The sequence below is a fragment of the Lissotriton helveticus genome, chromosome 12 (genome assembly GCF_964261635.1).
Source record: "Lissotriton helveticus chromosome 12, aLisHel1.1, whole genome shotgun sequence".
NCBI lineage: Eukaryota > Metazoa > Chordata > Amphibia > Caudata > Salamandridae > Lissotriton > Lissotriton helveticus.
The window spans coordinates 50,359,589-50,378,695 of record NC_136073.1 but is presented as its reverse complement, the minus strand read 5'-3'; the positions used below and the strand labels follow the sequence as shown (position 1 = coordinate 50,378,695).

General features: G+C 43.1%; 1 protein-coding gene across 1 annotated transcript in view; it reads right to left on the bottom strand.

Annotated features, from left to right (window-relative positions):
• The window catches only part of LOC144799709 (monocarboxylate transporter 13-like), a 119,420-nt gene that overhangs the window by 51,873 nt on the left and 48,440 nt on the right, over positions 1-19,107 (bottom strand). The window contains exon 2 of the mRNA XM_078671214.1: positions 1,810-2,112. The gene's annotated coding sequence lies outside the window, so the exon portion shown is untranslated. The remainder of the gene's footprint in view (positions 1-1,809; positions 2,113-19,107) is intronic.

Below are 19,107 nucleotides of genomic sequence, written 5' to 3'. Positions count from 1 at the left end.
GGGCATTTTTCAAGAAATTCGCAAATTACCACTAACTTGAAGTTGGCGGTAATTTGCGATTCCTTAAGGACAATTGGCAATTTTTTTTGCATCATACATTGCATTTAAGGAATCGCAAATTTTGAGATTCCTTAAATGCAATCGCAAAATAAGGAATCGCAAATTTGCGATTCCTTATTTTGCACTGAAATTTGCTACATACATACCATTTTGCTCAAATGAGTTTCGGCGTTTGCGAACCCATTGGAGCTTCATACATCTGGCCCTTATTTACTAAAGTGCACATATTTCTTTAGAAGTGTTCATTTGTGTATCTATGCAGAAGATTGTACAAAATCCCTTCATTCTTTTCAGGCTCCTTCAATAAATTTGGCAAAATCTTTTAATTAAGTGCACAAACTTTGGTCGATAGAGGGAGAAGAATTTTTCATAAATTAAGTAGGATTTTTTCATAAATAGTCTGGAATATTTAATAAAGCGTGTAGAATCCTTAACCAAAATGGACAGAATTGTTTTACAAAGTGTGCTGAATAAATTAATACACTGTGCCAAACACCTTCATAGAAGAGTCCAGAATGTTTTACTCAAAGTTCAAAGTGTTCTAATAAAGTGAGCAGCACTATTTTGTGGTTTCCGAAGATATTTTAAATAGGATCGTGAATTATTTAATAAAGTGTTCAAAATTATATAAAGTGGAAACATAAGTTTATCATATGTTTAGAAAATCATTTAATTAATTTTGTGCTATATTTATGAAAAGAGGGCAGGTAGTTTTGCTAATTAATTAAGCGTGCAACTATGTGTACAGAATTATTTATTAAATTGTGCAGAGGTTCTTAAAAAGTATGCCTTGTTCTTCATTATATTGTCCCAGTTACTTAAAGTACGTGTGTGGAAATATAATACAAAATCCAAGATGGAATTCATCTATTTCCTGTGATGTAATTTCCTTTTTAGGCCGTATGTGAGCAGGTACTGAGGAGAGATGGGTGTTTTGCAATGCATTCAATGCCATATTCTTGGTTGCATTAATCTCACATTTACTTTAATTTTTGACCCTGATGTTTTGCTGGATTTCTAGGTCTGGAAGATCTAAGTTGGGTTCTTTTTAAACCCTAATTATGGGTGGGTTTGGTACTTTGCTTTTTAAAACCTGCATTAGTTGATCACCTTTCATAAAAGAACTGCTAGGACTGCCAAAAACATTTATTTGATCTTTAGTGGTGTTTTCTAATAACTGTGGCCCTCTCCAGCAGACACTTGACACAAAGGTGCTTATATAAAGGCAGGGTCAACCTTTCCTCTGGGTATCAAAAGAAAAACCTGATAGACCATCAAAGTGTCCAGTCCTTAATAATGAGATTTTCAGGTTTGGTTTATAGAAAGTGTGGAATTTTATACAGGTGTTTGTGTCATTTGTAGACATATTTAATAACGTGTGCAAAATGTATTACAAATGTGTTTCTATCAATAAGGTGTGCATTTATTATAGGGCGTGATGGCTTACGATGGCGTGTCTTGAATGTTTCCATAGGTGTTCTTCAAAACAGTGCGCAGAATTATTTAAGAACTTCTGTAGGATTGTATCCTCTGAAGTGCATGTGTATCTCAACGAAGTGGGTGAAATTCAATAAATTGCAGAATCTTTTATAAATAGTGCAGATTTCGTTAATAAAGTGAGGAATTTTATGGAAAAGTTTGAAGAATGTATTCAAAATGTGTGTAATAATGTTTTTTAAAGGTGCACTTATTTCATTAGCAAAATATACACGTAGCTTTGCTAAGTTATACAACAAACAGGTGTTTTACCTCTCTGAAGGCTGCTGGTGGCCTCGTTGGCACCCGTCTATACGACCTCTGGGAGTCGTAGCTTTACTTTCTGGATTTAATCCCGCCTCTGGTGCATCCTTCCTGGAGTAAGCTCCACCCCTCCGTCCCTCACCGCTGCAGAGGCTCAAGAACCCGCCTAGTGGAGAACATGAAGACAACGGGTGCTGGTCTGGGGGACACAACGCAGTTCTTCCTTGTAGCTCTTGTGGTAGAAGGACCTTCCATCTCACAGGATCAGCTGACTCAGGGTGGGACCAACGATGGAGACTAATGCTTCCTCACCTGCAAAACCCAGTATGAGACTTAGAAGGGCATGGTTGGAAACATCAGCATGGAGCTCAGGAGGCATGAAAACATAGGAGTTAACTTTTAACACCTTAGCTGCGATGGAACGTCCAGCTCCAGTGCTGGACGTTCCATTGCGCAGGTGCAGTTGGAACGTTCAACGGCCGACGGCAGCACTACGGAGGTAGTGGTGCCGTTGGTCGTGCGCAGCACTTATGAGGTTAAGATGCATAGTCCTAAGAAATGTAAATTTTAGATGAGAAACGTGACCTCTAAACAAGATTGTGAATGTTTTCTAAGTATTACATGTGAAAAGAGCATGACCATCTTGATTCAGGGTTACAAGAGGGACATACTACACACAATAGAGTTATTATTGAAAACTCGCCCAGATAAAATATTTGTAATTGATACAAACATAAAAAAGACAACCGTTACATGAATATAACTTGTTTTCTCACAGATTTATTATGATTTATGTTTTCTTTATTAAACACACCCAATAAAACACACCTGAGATTTAAGCTATAATTAATCAGATTTACTTGCGGGCATTACTTTTGATTGGAAGTACCTGGTGGTCGGGTCCTCTTGGCCAGCACCATATTGCAAATATCAAAGGATGATTTACAAAACTAAATACAAATTTGCTGAAGGGATTCTCAGTGGAATGTATGAGAAGCCCCCAGTGATGCAAGATTTGGTTTGCTCCATTTTAACTTCATACACAGGACCTATGTAGCCCCAGGGATGCTGCACAAAATCAACTTCACAAAGTCCAAGGCCTGCCCCGAGTGCGGGGAGGAAAAGACCACATAGCTTTGCTTGGGGCTGGTGCATCAAAGGGTTTTAGTCATTCTGTCCCATGTTTATCATAGTGTTGCATCGCCCTTGCACCACACAAGGGGCAGAGTGTGACGCAACACTAAAGTCGGATTTCTCAAGCCACGTAAGGCCACCTTGCGGGCCCTGGTACAGGTTGATAAATCTGGAATAACGTAGAGCAGCTCAACGCCGCGCAATACTCTGCCCCCGGGAGGCGTTCCATTGGTGGAGCCTGGGTGTTCACACGCATCCACCCATGGTTTTTGGTGCATTCCCAGTGGTAGACCTGGGATTGCGTCAAAATGCTACCCCTCCCCAGGGGAGGCATAATAAGGAGGAATAATATCTTTATTTTTCCTTGTTTTTTGCTTACTAGGCACGGATTCCATCAGTTCGAAACACAAAATCAAAAACAGATCCATGTAGTCTGTCTTGCTTCTGGGCAAAATACGGACAGTGACCACATGGTGGAGAGCCAGAGGACCCTCACTGTCCAGTTGGATTAAAGAGTGGTCCCTGGCAGAGGAAATTAGAATGAAACTCACTAGAATTGATGGAAAGTTACCAGAGGTCTTAATGAATGAAAGGACCATCAAGCGACTTGCTCTACCTTCCTGATGCAAGACCAGATGCCCGATCCAAAGTGGTGTTTGCATTTGTATATGTACCGCCTCATATTTACACATCCATTTAACACTGGTCACTGGCCCTCAGTTGGTCTCTCCACGATGCTCCACCACTCCTGGACAGCAGAACTAGTCATCGACCTGATCTTAACCACATCCTTCACCTGACCTTGATCCTGCTCTCCCTCTAGGACATGTACTTTTCGAACTATCCCTCGACCGTGGAGACCCTGCCATTTGACCGATGCCCGGTGGAGCTTCATGTTAGCTGAAGAGGAGACGGGCTGTGGATCCCCGCTCGGCCGTCACCTACCCAGCCGGACATTGGGCAGATGTTCCTTCTTCTCTCTGTCGTATCCCCCTCCAACCCCTTCACCCTACCCCCTTCCCCCTATACGCTCCCTTCTTCTTGCCTTCTATCCCTTTAACGTTTTTCTGCTGAGACCTAGCTATCTGGCCAATGCTCGTTGGAGCTACCTGATAGTTGAAGAGGAGATGGGCTGCGGATTCCCCCTCAGCCATCACCTACCCAGCCGGACCTTGAGCAGACTTTCCCTTCATCTCTCCGTTGTATCTATATCCTACCCCTTTCTCCATACCCCCTTACCCTTCTCACTCCATTTTCCTTTTCTTCTATGCCCCTTAAATGTTTTTACTGGTATTATTGGTAATATGTAACTGATGTAAATTTGAAACTATGTGGAACCTCATGTAAAGCGCTCTGATACCTTCGGGTCTAGCCAGCGCTATATAAAACTCTTTAAACAAATAAATAAATAAAATACGTAATATCTTAAAGGCGCTCCCATTGCTATCTGTATGATGCTGTGGACATACCCGTGTACAAATCTATGCTGTACTCAAAGTTGGCCATGTTCACAATATGTTTGATTGCTTGTTTTTTCTTTGTTGAATGAACAGGATAAGTAAAAACCAATAAAAATGTTTTTAACAAAAAAATAAGCGTGTACGGCACAGTAGTTCAGATCTCTACCTGCAGAGCAAATAATGGCTTGCAAACAATCTGAATAGTTTGAGAATTCGGAAATTGGCAACGCCTTGCTGGTAGAGGAAGCATTGCCGGAAGGAAGGAACATCTCAGAAGCGATCAACAATTCGGAGACTAACCTCTTTTATGAAGGCACCGGGGATACGGTTCAGCCAAACCAATACAAAGGTTTTTCCCCTGGACTCCTTGCTAAAATCCAAACTTCCGCTTTGTGGATGCTTAATTATCAACCTCAGAACAAGAACAACAGATATAACTTAGATGTAAAAAAATAACCAATTATGCTCCAACCACAATATTTAGAATCTCATAAATATTTAATAAAATAAACATAAAATACTAGTGGCATTTGTGGATATAGACCTTGAGGCATGTCAGCAGGTGTGACAGGCGCTGATCTCAGCTATTCCTCCTCCACAGAGTGATTCACTGAGCTCTGCACCTGGGACACCTCGCTTCGCCTATGGGCGTCGCGAGCTAGGACAGGGCTGCCATAGGTCCAGTCAGCCAGATCCCACCAGTCCTATTCAGAATAGCTTGAAATAATTCAACGTACATGTCCAGAATTCAATGAAAAGGAGAAGCCAGCCCGCCACCATCCGGAGCACAACATAGAAGGGGCAAAATAGTTTGGCATCACAAGAAGAAATGTACAGAGCCACAATTCTCAAACTTCTAAAAACTGAAGAAAAAGGCACAGCTCAAGCTTGACCTGACAAACACAGTGCACCAAGTACACAAACTGGAAAGCAGAATTGAGGATTTTAAACCCCTCTGCCCCAGATAACCCAGTAACATTAACAAAGCTGCACCAGGACCTAAAAACATAAGACCAAACAGTGGCCTGCATCAAACAAAATAATTAATGAGATACTGAAAAACAGCGACCCAGCTTGCCATTAGTAATGATAAACTTTAACACTCAGCATTGGACAACTTACCAGGACTAGGTCTGGGGGCTGATCCCTAACATATCCACTGCCTGGACCCCAAGTAACTATAGAGGTATATTTGTAAGCAGCAAACAGGGAAGGTTGTTCTCTCCCGAATATATGACTTTACAACGCAAACATTTACAACGCATGCTTTTACAATGCAGTTTTTTCATCGCAACATCCATTGCAACGCATGCCCTCACAAAGCATTTTTTAAAACTACATTTACAACGCATTCCATTACAATGCATACCATTACAACGCTTACCATTACAACGCTAAATACTTTTAGGGTAACAGTGGGGTAAGTTTTGGATAGTGTAGGGGTGAAATTACTATTCCCACTCCAGTGCAAAAGTAAGGTAAGTGTTGGATAGTGCAGGGGTTAAAATTACTATTCCCACTCCAGTGAGTGCAACAGTAGGGTAAGTGTTGGATAGTGTAGGGGTAAAAGTTACTATTCTCATGTACCCCCAAACCCATACCCACCCTAAAAACAAAAGAAATCCATTACTTACCTTATAATGCGTTGTAATCACATGCGTTTTAATGGTATGCGTTGTAATAACATGCGTTGTAGTGACATGCGTTGTAATGCCTGTGTTGTAATGGCATGCGATGTAAATGCAGTTGCGTTGAGGCACCTGCGTTTTAAAGGAAGTGCGTTGTAATGACTGCGTTGTAATGGTTGTTTCCCTTCTCTGCCACCCTAAGCAGAAGAGTCCCTGTGGATATGAGACAAACAGATGCTGCACAGAAGTCAAATATGTGTCCTCAAAAAATCACGACAACGAACCACACACATTCAATACAGTGCCCAATAAAAATACACCCACCGGTTAACAAAAGAAAAAACACATGCACGCAATGTAGATTCCAAGAAGTCAGTTGACTCAACCTAACAAATCAAATTTGGTGGAGTAAGAAAAGTATTTGAACTACAGCATACTCACCTACAAACTGCAGTGTGAAAATAAAGACTTCCAAGCCAGGCATCTTCGCCCAGGAGCAGGGGTAGGTTGGGCTTTACCCAACTCTACTTAGCTCATACATGACCAACCTAGGAGCCACCTTTGAGGAATCACGGGTCCCTGGGCTAATATTAGGAGCTGGGAAGACTATCTTCCTGCTTTGGGAAGATAAGCCACTCCTTTCATCCCAAACGAAAGAAGTCCTGCAACAAAGTCTGATCATACTGTAAACTACTGCAACCCATGGTGCCTAGAAATAACATGACAAAAAGTAAAGTCCTAATCTTCCACAACTAGTCCAAAGTGAGAAACAAGCAATACCAGTGTTTGCAATAAACAGGAGAATATGGAAAAGAACCAAATCTAGTTGTCTGGGAGCAGTACTCAGCAGATCGGAAAACTTCACAATTTACAAACATTGGAAAGCTTCTGAGAGAAAGCTACACAAGCCGGCAGTGCTGCCGAAGCCAACCACCGAGCCGCAAACCCCTCCGAAACTGGTTGAAAGTGTTTGATGGGTTGTCAAGCTGATGTTTCTATAGAGCGCAGGAGTCTGGGGCGAGCACTCACTAAGAACTACATTAAAACAGGGCATATTACCAACAACTAGCGATAATTATCGCTATGTTGGCTTAGCGGCAATAATTTTATCGCCGTGTTGCGGCCATTTTTATCGCTTAGGAGCCTTGCTATTATCAAGGTCTATCTCCTAAGCGATAAAAATCGGCCGAAATGCATGAATATCGCTGTAAAGTCAGCGATATTCATGCATTACCGAGCTAATGCTCTTAGCCATGTTATCCACCTCCCATTGGATAACATGGCTAAGAACTGCTCAGTTTGTAAAAAAACGGAGTCTGGTCCTGGGACAAGAGGGCAGCTGGACCTAGTATAAACGTACAAGAAAAGGGGAGTTGCTGGCCCTCACAATGATTTATTTTCTCAAACCTTTTTGAGAACACAAACAAAGGTAAATCATCTGTTTGTAAGGGTAACTTTATTTCGAACCTCTTGAAATTTTTCAATAATTTTTATATATATTTTTTCATGGGTGAGAAAAACACTTTAACATTTACACATATTTACAACTATTATACAACTAACATATATACAAACATTTTTACACAAACTTCTTTTACAAAAGAGTATAGCGATTATATATCCACAAATAATTACTCTTTGCGAAATTTCGAACCACTATAGTACCCACAAGGTAAAGAAAATGGCAACAAGAATTCAATTTCTCTTTGTTCAAAAAAATCAAAGATGATGAATAATAAATGCAAGGGCTAGTGATTTATGATGCCTGTTTGCCGTTTTGCCGACGCGTTTCGAATCTGTAAAGAATCGCAGATTCTCCTCAGGGCTCTCTCAATGTAGATAATCTATGTGAAATAGAAATATAAAGGAAGTTCGTTTCAATGACTGAAAGCTAATGCATTCAAAGACCCCCTATAAGTGCTGAGAGTAGCTAGACTAGTTACCTTCATGAATTGGTGGCGCGGTCCAATTATTTCTCAAAGGGCTGTGTCCCACGTTATTTCAATGTAACAGTCACCTGTTGTATGAAAAATTGGCATGCTTACTAGACTACCAGGAGCAGCACAGTATGACTGGCTCTGTGACAGAAAGACTGAAGACTCCCTACCTTAATCCGTTGGGGCGTTAAGGCTGTAAATAAATTCACTCTGTAGTCATTGTGAGGGCCAGCAACTCCCCTTTTCTTGTACGTTTATACTAGGTCCAGCTGCCCTCTTGTCCCAGGACCAGACTCCGGTTTTTTACAAACTTTAGAGCGGGCGCATTCCCGCGAGAGTTTTAAGGGCATCAGGATTTTCTCCATGTTGTAGTTTTTTCGAGCTAACTGCGGGGAGAGACTTTTTGTCCCTCCAAAGGAATGGGTGAGAAGGACACTCTATCATTCTCTGAGAGCCACATTCAAAATTTGTTGGCCACATCCCCCTTTGCTGAGGTCACTTTGAGTTCTTCAGCTCAACAGCAAAATGAAACGGATAAATTGACTAGACTCCGAAAAAAACATATTCGTACAGAACTTCATGGCCATTTTCTCCTGAAGCACCTAAGGGGTGGGACCATCCCGTGGGGGCTTCAGGTTAAGAATGTCCCAGTGATTTTTACTGATGACGCGTATTATAAAAAAGGTTTCAGCTGCATAAACACGAAGTGCAGCAGGGACTTAATGGTCCATACAATAGAGACAGCGCAGAGACTATGTGCTAAAGAGCTACAAGAAATTGAGGAGCTCACTAAAGCCATCAGGGACAGTCAGGTGGTTCTGGACTCTAAGGTTCTTTTAGAGAAGTTAGACAAGGAGATACAATCCTTTAAAGACAATACCATCAATAGTAAGACAATTCAGTACGAAAGGGATTCCAATTCCTTCACATTAGAAAGGGCTTACCCCTTCCTTAAAGACGACTACTATTCCCAAGCAGAATCTCGTGGAGCTCTTACAAACTTTCAAGGAAGGTCTAGGAACAGGTTCAAAACTTTCTCCGAGACCTCGTCTTCTGAGTCATCGGGCTCAGAAGCAAGAGGGAGTAATAATAAAAAACAACAGCCTTTTTTAGAGAAAGTTCAACAGTCAAAAGTAAGGTTCAAAACACCATGGGAAATGCGAACCCGGAAGAACTTCTACAAATCGTAGAGGGCCCCTCTACCATAGTCAACTTATCCACCCGGACATTGACAAGGGATGAAGAATCTGTCCTTAATTTAGGTCTAAAATTTGTCCCTTCTAGACAGACATATTTCACAAAAGTTAAACTGGAAACAATAGAATTCTGTCGCAAGATTAGACTTAAAGCCTTTTTTGCGAACCAACCTCCGAGTACCAACACAGAGACAACGGGCCTTAGGAACAAATCCACTTTCATACCGAACCAAAATATTCCAAAACAGGTATATGCGTTTAAACAAATTTTGATGTCTTCAATAAACAAACTAGAGAACGAGAAGAAATTTGTTAAACAGAACATCACTAATGGACAATGGGCGGCATTAAAAATTTTAAAGGAAGACCCGTCGGTAATAATAAAGCAGGCCGACAAGGGCGGTGCTGTTGTTATTTGGCCGAGAGATAAATATTTAGCAGAAGGATTGTCCCAAGTAAATAACCAGACATGGTATAGGAAGCTGCAAGAAGATCCGCTACAACAAATCCAGTCATTAATCACAGAGATCGTCCAAGCTGGCAGAGAAAGTGAGTTTTTGGGTCCCAAAGAAAGTGACTTTCTGGTAAAGAAATTTCCAAGAACTCCAGTGGCATATTTTCTGCCAAAAATTCATAAAAATTTGTCTAATCCCCCGGGACGACCAATCGTCTCGGGCTGTGAATCATGCCTTGAGCCATTGTCCAAATATGTGGATTTCTTCTTAAAGCCCTTCGTGGCCAAAGTCAAAGCTTATCTAAGGGACACAACTGACTTTTTAACGAAGGTGGAGGGTACCCTGTTTGACCATACATCACAACTCATGGTGACTATGGACGTTACGTCACTTTATACGCAGATCCCACAGGATGAGGCGTTAGAGGTGCTAGAACTTTATCTTGATTCTAGGGAAAGACCCCATAGAGTTCCGACTTCCTTCATTCTGAAATTAGCCGAAATAACGCTCAAAAGAAATTACTTTCATTTCAATGAAGACTTCTTCATGCAAATCAAGGGCACCGCTATGGGGTGCCCTTATGCTCCAGAAATGGCCGTATTATATATTGCTGAATACGAGAAGAAATTTGTGGAGGAAAATAACCCTTTCAAACATCATATAGTCCACTGGTATCGTTATATCGACGACGTGTGGCTCCTGTGGCAGGGGAGCCACGCCGAGTTGAGTGACTTTCACCAGTGGCTCAACACAAGACATCTGGACATAAAATTCTCAGTGGACTCGAGTAATGTGAAAATGACATTTCTGGATGTGGAAATAAAAGATGATGGTGGCTATCTAAAATCTTCCTTAATCAAGAAGGATACGGATAAAAACACCATCCTCCACTACAGAAGCTCGCACCCTAGGAATTTGGGGGCAAATTTGCCATATGGACAACTTCTCCGCATCAGGAGAAATTGTTCGGAGATAAGACAGTTTGACCAACATGGGCAAAACTTTTGTGATGAACTGAAACAACGTGGTTATCCCAAAAAGTTATTAAAACACTCTTTCAAGAGAGCACGGTATACACCCAGAGAATGCCTCTTTGAACCAGAACGAAACGTGACCTTGAGAAACTGGTTTGTGTGACGACATTTTGTGCAGAATCCCATAAAATACGACAAATGGTGTTGAAACATTGGCATTTGTTAGAGGGATTGGAGACACCATTTCCCCGCCCAATATTTGCATTTAAGAAAAACCAAAATATTGGTCAGCAAATAGTTCGTGCAGACATCAGGACAACTAAACCAAAAAGTGATTTGTTGTCCCAATGGGGCCTCAAACCGATTGAAGGACACCACAGATGTGGTAATTGCATCGCGTGTGACACGACGATTGAGGGTAAAACCTTTCAACATGTCAATACAACGTGGTCACATGTAGGCTTTACCAATTGCAGAACAAAAAATGTTGTTTATGCCATTGTTTGCCCTTGCCCTAAAATCTATATAGGCAAGACCAGTCAACAGGTGAATACACGCATGACACAACATAGGTCACACATTAAGACCAAAGTTCTAACTGCGCCCTTGGTCCAACATTTCTCTGACAACCAACATGGAGAGAACGAGTTCCAATGGACTGTGTTATTCAGTTTAAACCAATTTAAACCGGGCACTAACATTGAGCAAATTCTATTGAGAAAGGAGGCCTATCTGATACTCAAATTTAACAGTACCCAAACGGGATTGAATTCACTTTCTGAAATTTCACGTCTTTAATTCCATAGCGTGATTAATTCCCAAATGACTACAACATCCACAATGCCGAGCGGAGTGTTCACTGTGATGTAGGAGCCCCACATGGCCGGCTGGCCACCAATGAGTTCGCATTTCCTGGTCTGACTATGCAAGAGTCAGGTGAGTGGTAGCGAGGTCCCAACTAATGGTAGAATACCGTAGCGTTTTCACCGGGAACTAAGTGTTTCCTTATTTTCATTTTAGCGCGACTGCAAAAAGCATAAACGAAAGCCGCGGAGGAGCTTAAATCTTGTCCCCCGCGTTTGAATAAATCTTTACAGTTTGAAATATAAGGAGAAACGGCAACGTGACCGGCGATCTCCGTTCCGTCTTGAAATACCAACAGATATGTTCCCCCCCCTCCCTCGCCGATATCGATGTATGCATGTTGTAAAGTTGGAAAATAACCTACACTAAGCACAATCAATGATTGTGCCTTGCAGATACTACAGGAATTGCATCACGAGCATTCTGACTACAGAGTGAATTTATTTACAGCCTTAACGCCCCAACGGATTAAGGTAGGGAGTCTTCAGTCTTTCTGTCACAGAGCCAGTCATACTGTGCTGCTCCTGGTAGTCTAGTAAGCATGCCAATTTTTCACACAACAGGTGACTGTTACATTGAAATAACGTGGGACACAGCCCTTTGAGAAATAATTGGACCGCGAGACCGCGCCGCCAATTCATGAAGGTAACTAGTCTAGCGACTCTCAGCACTTATAGGGGGTCTTTGAATGCATTAGCTTTCAGTCATTGAAACGAACTTCCTTTATATTTCTATTTCACATAGATTATCTACATTGAGAGAGCCCTGAGGAGAATCTGCGATTCTTTACAGATTCGAAACGCATCGGCAAAACGGCAAACAGGCATCATAAATCACTAGCCCTTGCATTTATTATTCATCATCTTTGATTTTTTTGAACAAAGAGAAATTGAATTCTTGTTGCCATTTTCTTTACCTTGTGGGTACTATAGTGGTTCGAAATTTCGCAAAGAGTAATTATTTGTGGATATATAATCGCTATACTCTTTTGTAAAAGAAGTTTGTGTAAAAATGTTTGTATATATGTTAGTTGTATAATAGTTGTAAATATGTGTAAATGTTAAAGTGTTTTTCTCACCCATGAAAAAATATATATAAAAATTATTGAAAAATTTCAAGAGGGTCGAAATAAAGTTACCCTTACAAACAGATGATTTACCTTTGTTTGTGTTCTCAAAAAGTTTTGAGAAAATAAATCATTGTGAGGGCCAGCAACTCCCCTTTTCTTGTACGTAAGAACTGCTCAGGGCAGGTGTTAGCTTTTGGAGATATTCCCGCTTAGCGCGAATATCTCCAAATGTTGGTAATAGGAGATAGCGATGTTAGCGACTGTTTCCAGTCGCTAACATCTTGGCACGCCCACTTTGCATGTCATTAGTGATAAATATCTCTGACATGCAAAGCGGGGCCCAAGATGGTCGCTATCTCCTACTAGCTGTCGCTAACTGGTGTTAGCGACAGCTAGGTAATAGGGAGATAATTTTATCTCCGCTTTCTTGGCTTTTAAAGCCAAAAAAGCGGAGATAAATCCCTTGATAATATGCCCCAGAGTCCCCACCAACAGAGACATGCACCCGCTGTCCAGAAACCAAGTGCAAAAGATACATAGGCATGCTGCCAGTAAACAACGCCCGTCAAGCACATCTGTCAACAACACCCGTCAAGCAAACCTGTCAACAACGCCTGTCAAGCAATCCTGTCAATACCGCCTGTCAAGCACAACTGTCAACGCCTGTCAAGCAAACCTGTCAACAACGCCCGTCAAGCAAACCTGTCAATACCGCCTGTCAAGCACAACTGTCAACGCCTGTCAAGCAAACCTGTCAACAACGCCCGTCAAGCAAACCTGTCAACAACGCCTGTCAAGCAAACCTGTCAATGCCTGTCAAGCAAACCTGTCAACGCCTGTCAAGCAAACCTGTCAACAACGCCTGTCAAGCAAACCTGTCAAAAACGCCCGTCAAGCAAACCTGTCAAGAACGCCTGTCAAGCAAACCTGTCAACGCCTGTCAAGCAAACCTGTCAATGCCTGTCAAGCAAACCTGTCAATAACGACTGTCAAGCAAACCTGTCTATACTGCCTGTCAAGCAAACCTGTCAACGCCTGTCAAGCAAACTTGTCAACAACGGCTGTGAAGCACACCCGTCAACAACGCCCGTCAAGCAAACCTGTCAACAACGCTGGTCAAGCTGCTGGGCATACAAAACACAGTGACCTTTAGGATACACCTTGAGAGAAGGAAATATGTTTCCATCACAAAGCTATACAATCACTGGAAACATGGAAACCAGTTCACCTGGAAGCAAACCCCAATATAACTCAAAGAGACGTGCCCGCTCCCCCAGACGAAACAGGAATTTACCCAAAACACAGTTTCTAGACCTGCTACTAAAAGAAATACAATAGGCAATGCAGTGGGTAACTCAAAGATAAAGAACACAATAAAAAGCTGCAAAATACTAAAGACAAACTACAGCATAACCCAATAGTTACTCACTGTGAAGAATTAGAAAAAAAAGGCAAATATTGACCAAATACAGGATCATGGATCACTTAGAAGAGAGCCGAAGTAGCAACACTAACAGCGGAGAAACAACAATGAATATTTCAACATTATAACTTGGCTTTAAAGAAAATGAGAGACATTTCCCCATGCACAGCCTCAATGACAGAGAAACAGGAAACTAATATAGGGGATTTTTCTGTAAGTAGTGCTCTCACAACGTGTAAGTCATTGTCCCCTTAAGGAGATAGAAACTGAGGTTTATGTGGTTCAACCAAGGTGCAGCCTTTTATTCACATAGCCACATATTATCAGCGAGAATAGATAACTATAGTTAGGCAGACAATATTGCCAATGGAATGCAGGACGAAAGATCATCAATGCAGCCCAAAGATTATACAATCAATACAACGGTTGTCTCAGTTTTCCATTACGATGCAACACTCAGGATGCAAAGTGTCAGAAGGCCCTTTTTCGGTTGTATGGCATTACAACGCAGGCTTTTACCCCGCATGCCATTACAACGCGGGGATTACAACGAAAGTCGTTACAACGACGTTCGCTGGAGGGCGATGAATAGTGGAATAGTTTAATTTTCTATTCCAACTCCATCCCACGTTGACAGTAGGGAAGGTGTTGGATAGAAAATTAAACTATTCCCTATCCAACAGCGCCCTCCAGCGAAAGTCGTTGTAACGACTTTTATTGTAATCCCTGCATTGTAATGGCAGTGCGGGGTAATCCCCGCGTTGTCATGGCTGTTCCCCCCTTTTTCTGTTAACCATCTCCCATGCCATCCATGCCCTTACTAAGGGCCTCGGGAGATTATTGGCAAGCATACCTTAGAAGCAATGTCCCCTCTATCGCACAGAGGGATGGCCAATACCCACAGTTCCATACCAACACATACTCCAGGGCACCGCATAGCGCTCCGTCCCTGCCTGGGTACCTGTGATCAGGCAATTCCCCCCAAAATGTTCAACTCCAGGCATACCAGGGTAGGGCATAAAGGTCCAGGACACCAACAGGTCAGTCCCCGCTTCCTGCCTGCCCAGTGCCCACAAAAATCAATGCCCCTCCTAGGGTCAGATCAGTAAATCAGTCCAAACTTTGGGTAGCCCCCTTTTTTCTGCAGCTAGAAATTCCGCCACTTCCGCCTTCATTCAGTTGTGGCTGGGCGGGTGTGTGATTCGGTATGCTGAGAGATGGTGTGTGGTGGAGAGAAAAATAGGCTAATCCACCTCTCAAAGCCTTGAATAATGCTCTGGTCCAAGGTACCTCCTGATGACCCTCCTTCGCTCCGCGGTAAAACAAATAAAGGACTCCACACCATGACTCCTGCCCGTGGATCGACTAATGGCATCCCCTCTCTATTTGCAGGGGGTGCCTGGTCATTAGCCAAATTTGTAATGATACAGGATGACCCATTAAATACTGGTGCCTGCCAACCACTAGAGTGCAGCAGCACAAAAATGTCTGCCCCGAATAGGCTTCTACCACCCAGAAGAGAAGGGTTAAAGTGCAAAAGTGCAAAAATCAAGATAACAACCAAGCTGAAAATGTCAAAGTGAACTTAGGAGAAACAATTCTCCAAGCATCAAAAACGACTACAAACAGATTCAAGGTAACTTTCCCAGTAGTGAATTTAGTTCTGTTCTTCCAAGCAGCATTTATAATGGATTCATGTTTAAAATCAGGCAGTAACAAATTCAAGATAACTTTCTCGATTGCAAAGTCCTTTACCAATCCAAAGGCAGTAGTTAAGGACACCCCCCACCACAGACTTTATGTGATCAGATCTCAGCCTTCTTCGAGGAAAAGATTCATAATATCCAAAAAGAATTCAGCACTTCATTGACACCTTTACAGGATCTAGAACTAGATCCTACTTACATAGAGCCTTCGCTCCAGGCCTTTGATAGAATTTCTTTGGAGCAGTCGCACCAAGCTATTCTTTCATGTAAATCTGGGTCCCCTTTGGATGCCTCTGTCCCATTTCACTACTTCTCACCCTTGGCAAGATTGCAGACAGATTTGTCAACAGGCAAAGGCCATAATTGTACACCCTCTCCAATCCGGATTTAGATCTAAACATTCAACAGAATCTGCTCTATTAGAATTGGTAGATACACTGAAACTCACTTTAGACAACAGAAAGAATGTAGTGCTGTTCCTATTAGATCTGTCTGCTGCATTATATACCATTTCGCATAATATTCTTGTTAGACCCAGGGTCCCAGGTTGGCAGAGGTAGGTACCTTAGGCCAAGTAGGGACCCATGTTACAACATCAGGGAAACGAAGGACACCTTCTTAGATAGCCCCACTCACCCCCTCGGTAGCTTGGCACAAGCAGCCAGGCTTATCTTCAAGGCACATGTGTAAAGTATTCGCAACCACGCTCACAATAATCCAATGATGACACCACAAATAGACTCCACACGAGTTTTGTATAAACGAGTATAAACTTTATGTAAAAAGATATACCATAAGACCACACAATATAAAACCAACATATGAGGTTGTGTAATATTTCTCCTGGCCGGTTGTTAGGCCAGCCAGCCCTTGTAAGTTCTGGCGATGTCAATGAGCACTTCTAAACATCCTCCTGTACTCATTATCACATGTCATACAGTTCGTAATGCTGGAATCAGGTACTTTTGCAGTGTAAAAATACTGTAATGCGTAACATAGCAATCAGACACTCTGAAATTAAAAGAATGCATTGCGTTATGCAACAAACAGCCACTTTGCAATGTAAAACAATGCAATGCGTAATCCAACCACCAGATGTCATTCTGCAATAATAAGGCAATGCGTGTATACTAATCAGGAAATTCGTTATGCAGGAACAATGCAATGCGCAATACACTAATCAGGTAGTTCGTTATGTAGGAACAAGGCAATGCATCATACGACAATCAAGTAGTTCGTTATACAGAAATGTTGCAATGTGTAATAAGTCAGTCAGGTACTCCGCTCTCAGAAATGGAATACTACGTAGTACACTTAGGCCCGATCACCGGGCCTTAGGTGGTCTCTCCACCTCCTCTTCTAACCTTCAGGCAGCCTCTCACAGTTGCCCCCAACACAGTACGATATAATTCCAAAGTGCAGCATCGAGCTTCGGCCCCTGTACCGCCACTCCCTTTTGGCAATACGGGCCATGACACGAGCCGATGCAGAGGCTTGTGCTGCCAACACGAGACTGAGGCAGAGAGCGTCTCCCTCCAAGCCCGTGCCCCACCCCAGGAGTCCACACACGTTACCTGGGGGGCGCAAACCCACTCTCCTCTCCTTGTCCAGCAGCTGGGCCTCCAAGCAGCTTTGTAAAATGGCAATGGCGGCTTGGGCCGGTAACCGAGCTCCTCCGGGACTGCCGGTCTGGGCCGGTTCACGTTACGAAGCTCTCAGGCTGGCACAAAGCACACACACACAGCATCGTTGAGTCTTCCTTCACTCCGGGTGCACGATCACTGGGCACTCCACACACAGGTCTCAGGCTGCACGAAGATCACACACGCAGCGTCGCTGAGACTCCCTTCACTCTGGTGCACTCAATAACACAGCAAATCCTCATGAAAGTCTCCTGGTGCACAACGCACCCGCACCCAGCGACGATGAGAGTCACACGGATTCCGGTGTATACTATGACAAGCCAAATCCTCATGAAGGTCTCACAGTGCACAACGCACACGCTTACAGCATTGATGAGACTCACTTGGATTCCGGTGCACACAATCACTGGACAATCCTCACAACGGGGTTCAGGTTGCACAAAGTACATGCACACAGCATCGCTGATCCTTGCTTGGATTTCAGGTGCCCCCGATCACAGACCGATCCTCCTGAAGGTCTCAGTGCTGCACAAAGCACACGCACACAGCGTCACTGAGACTCACTTGGACACCAGGCGCCCACGTTCACAGGCAGTTCTTACGAGGGTCTCAGCCTGTAACAGGCACGCTCCCACAGTGCCGCGGAGACTCTCTGGGAAACTTTTATGTTCCTGTGTTTCCAAACAGGGACCCAGCTCAGGCCCTTGGGAATAGTTACTTCAGGACACAGCACACAACAAAGTCCTTCAAGCATGGGGACACAGCAAAAAACAAAGTCCCTTAAGCCTTTCCTTGATTGTAACAGCAAACTGCAGGTCAGCCCCAGATCATACAGCAAGGGTCAGTCTTATCCTTCAGTCTCTTCAGTTGTTTCTTCCTTGGCAAAGGTCCTCTTGACCACGAAGTAGCTCCAGTCTTATTCACACTTGATCAAGCCATTCTCCAAAGTTCAGGGGCTTTAGCTCTCATAGATATACCCCTCAATGGATTTGAAGTCTTTGTGCTTCAGGGGGCACTGACCCCTGTTCAAACCAGTTCTGGGTGCCTCCCTGCCAGTGACACCTTTTTTCCTTTGATTAGTGGGGGTCTGGATTCTCAATTACTCGGCAGGAGATGATCCAATTGTTTTATGGCAGCAACCCAGGCCTCTTCACCTCTAAGGGCTTCTCCTTCCCCTACACTCCAGATGCCGGTCAGCCGGTGGCTGTCTCACCTCCTCCCCTGGGTCAAGACATTCCCCAGATCCTGTTGCTTTCAAATCCAGACAGTCAATCCACAGCCAGGCAGAGACACACAGAAATTTTAGAGCACAAAAACTCAGCCACTTCTAAAAGAGTGGCTTCTGAACACACAATGCAAAAACCACCTTCATAAAAAGATGTGTTGTTACATTGTGAGTTCAGGTATACTAAACTTCACCTTTCCATCTTAGACCCTTGGGAAGATAGGCTGGAAAACATTTTACACAGCCTTCCCATTCTATCCTATGGGCAAGATGACCTTTCAACTGTGAAAAACGAATATGGAGATTATTTCACAGTCAGGACATGACATACACCTTAGTACATGTCCTACCTTTCATATGCACTGCACCCTGTCCAGGGGGTACCCTAGACCCACCATAGGGGTGTCTGATGTACACAGAAAGGGAAGGGTAAGGTCTGTCAACTGAATGCACTTGACAGAACAACATGGCAGTTTAACAACCTGCGTGCAGGCCCTGCAATGGCAGCCCTGAGTGCCCTTTTTAAGGCTACTTGTGTGGGTTGCACAAATAGTGCTGCAGTTGGATAACAAGCCCTGGCACACATAGTGCAC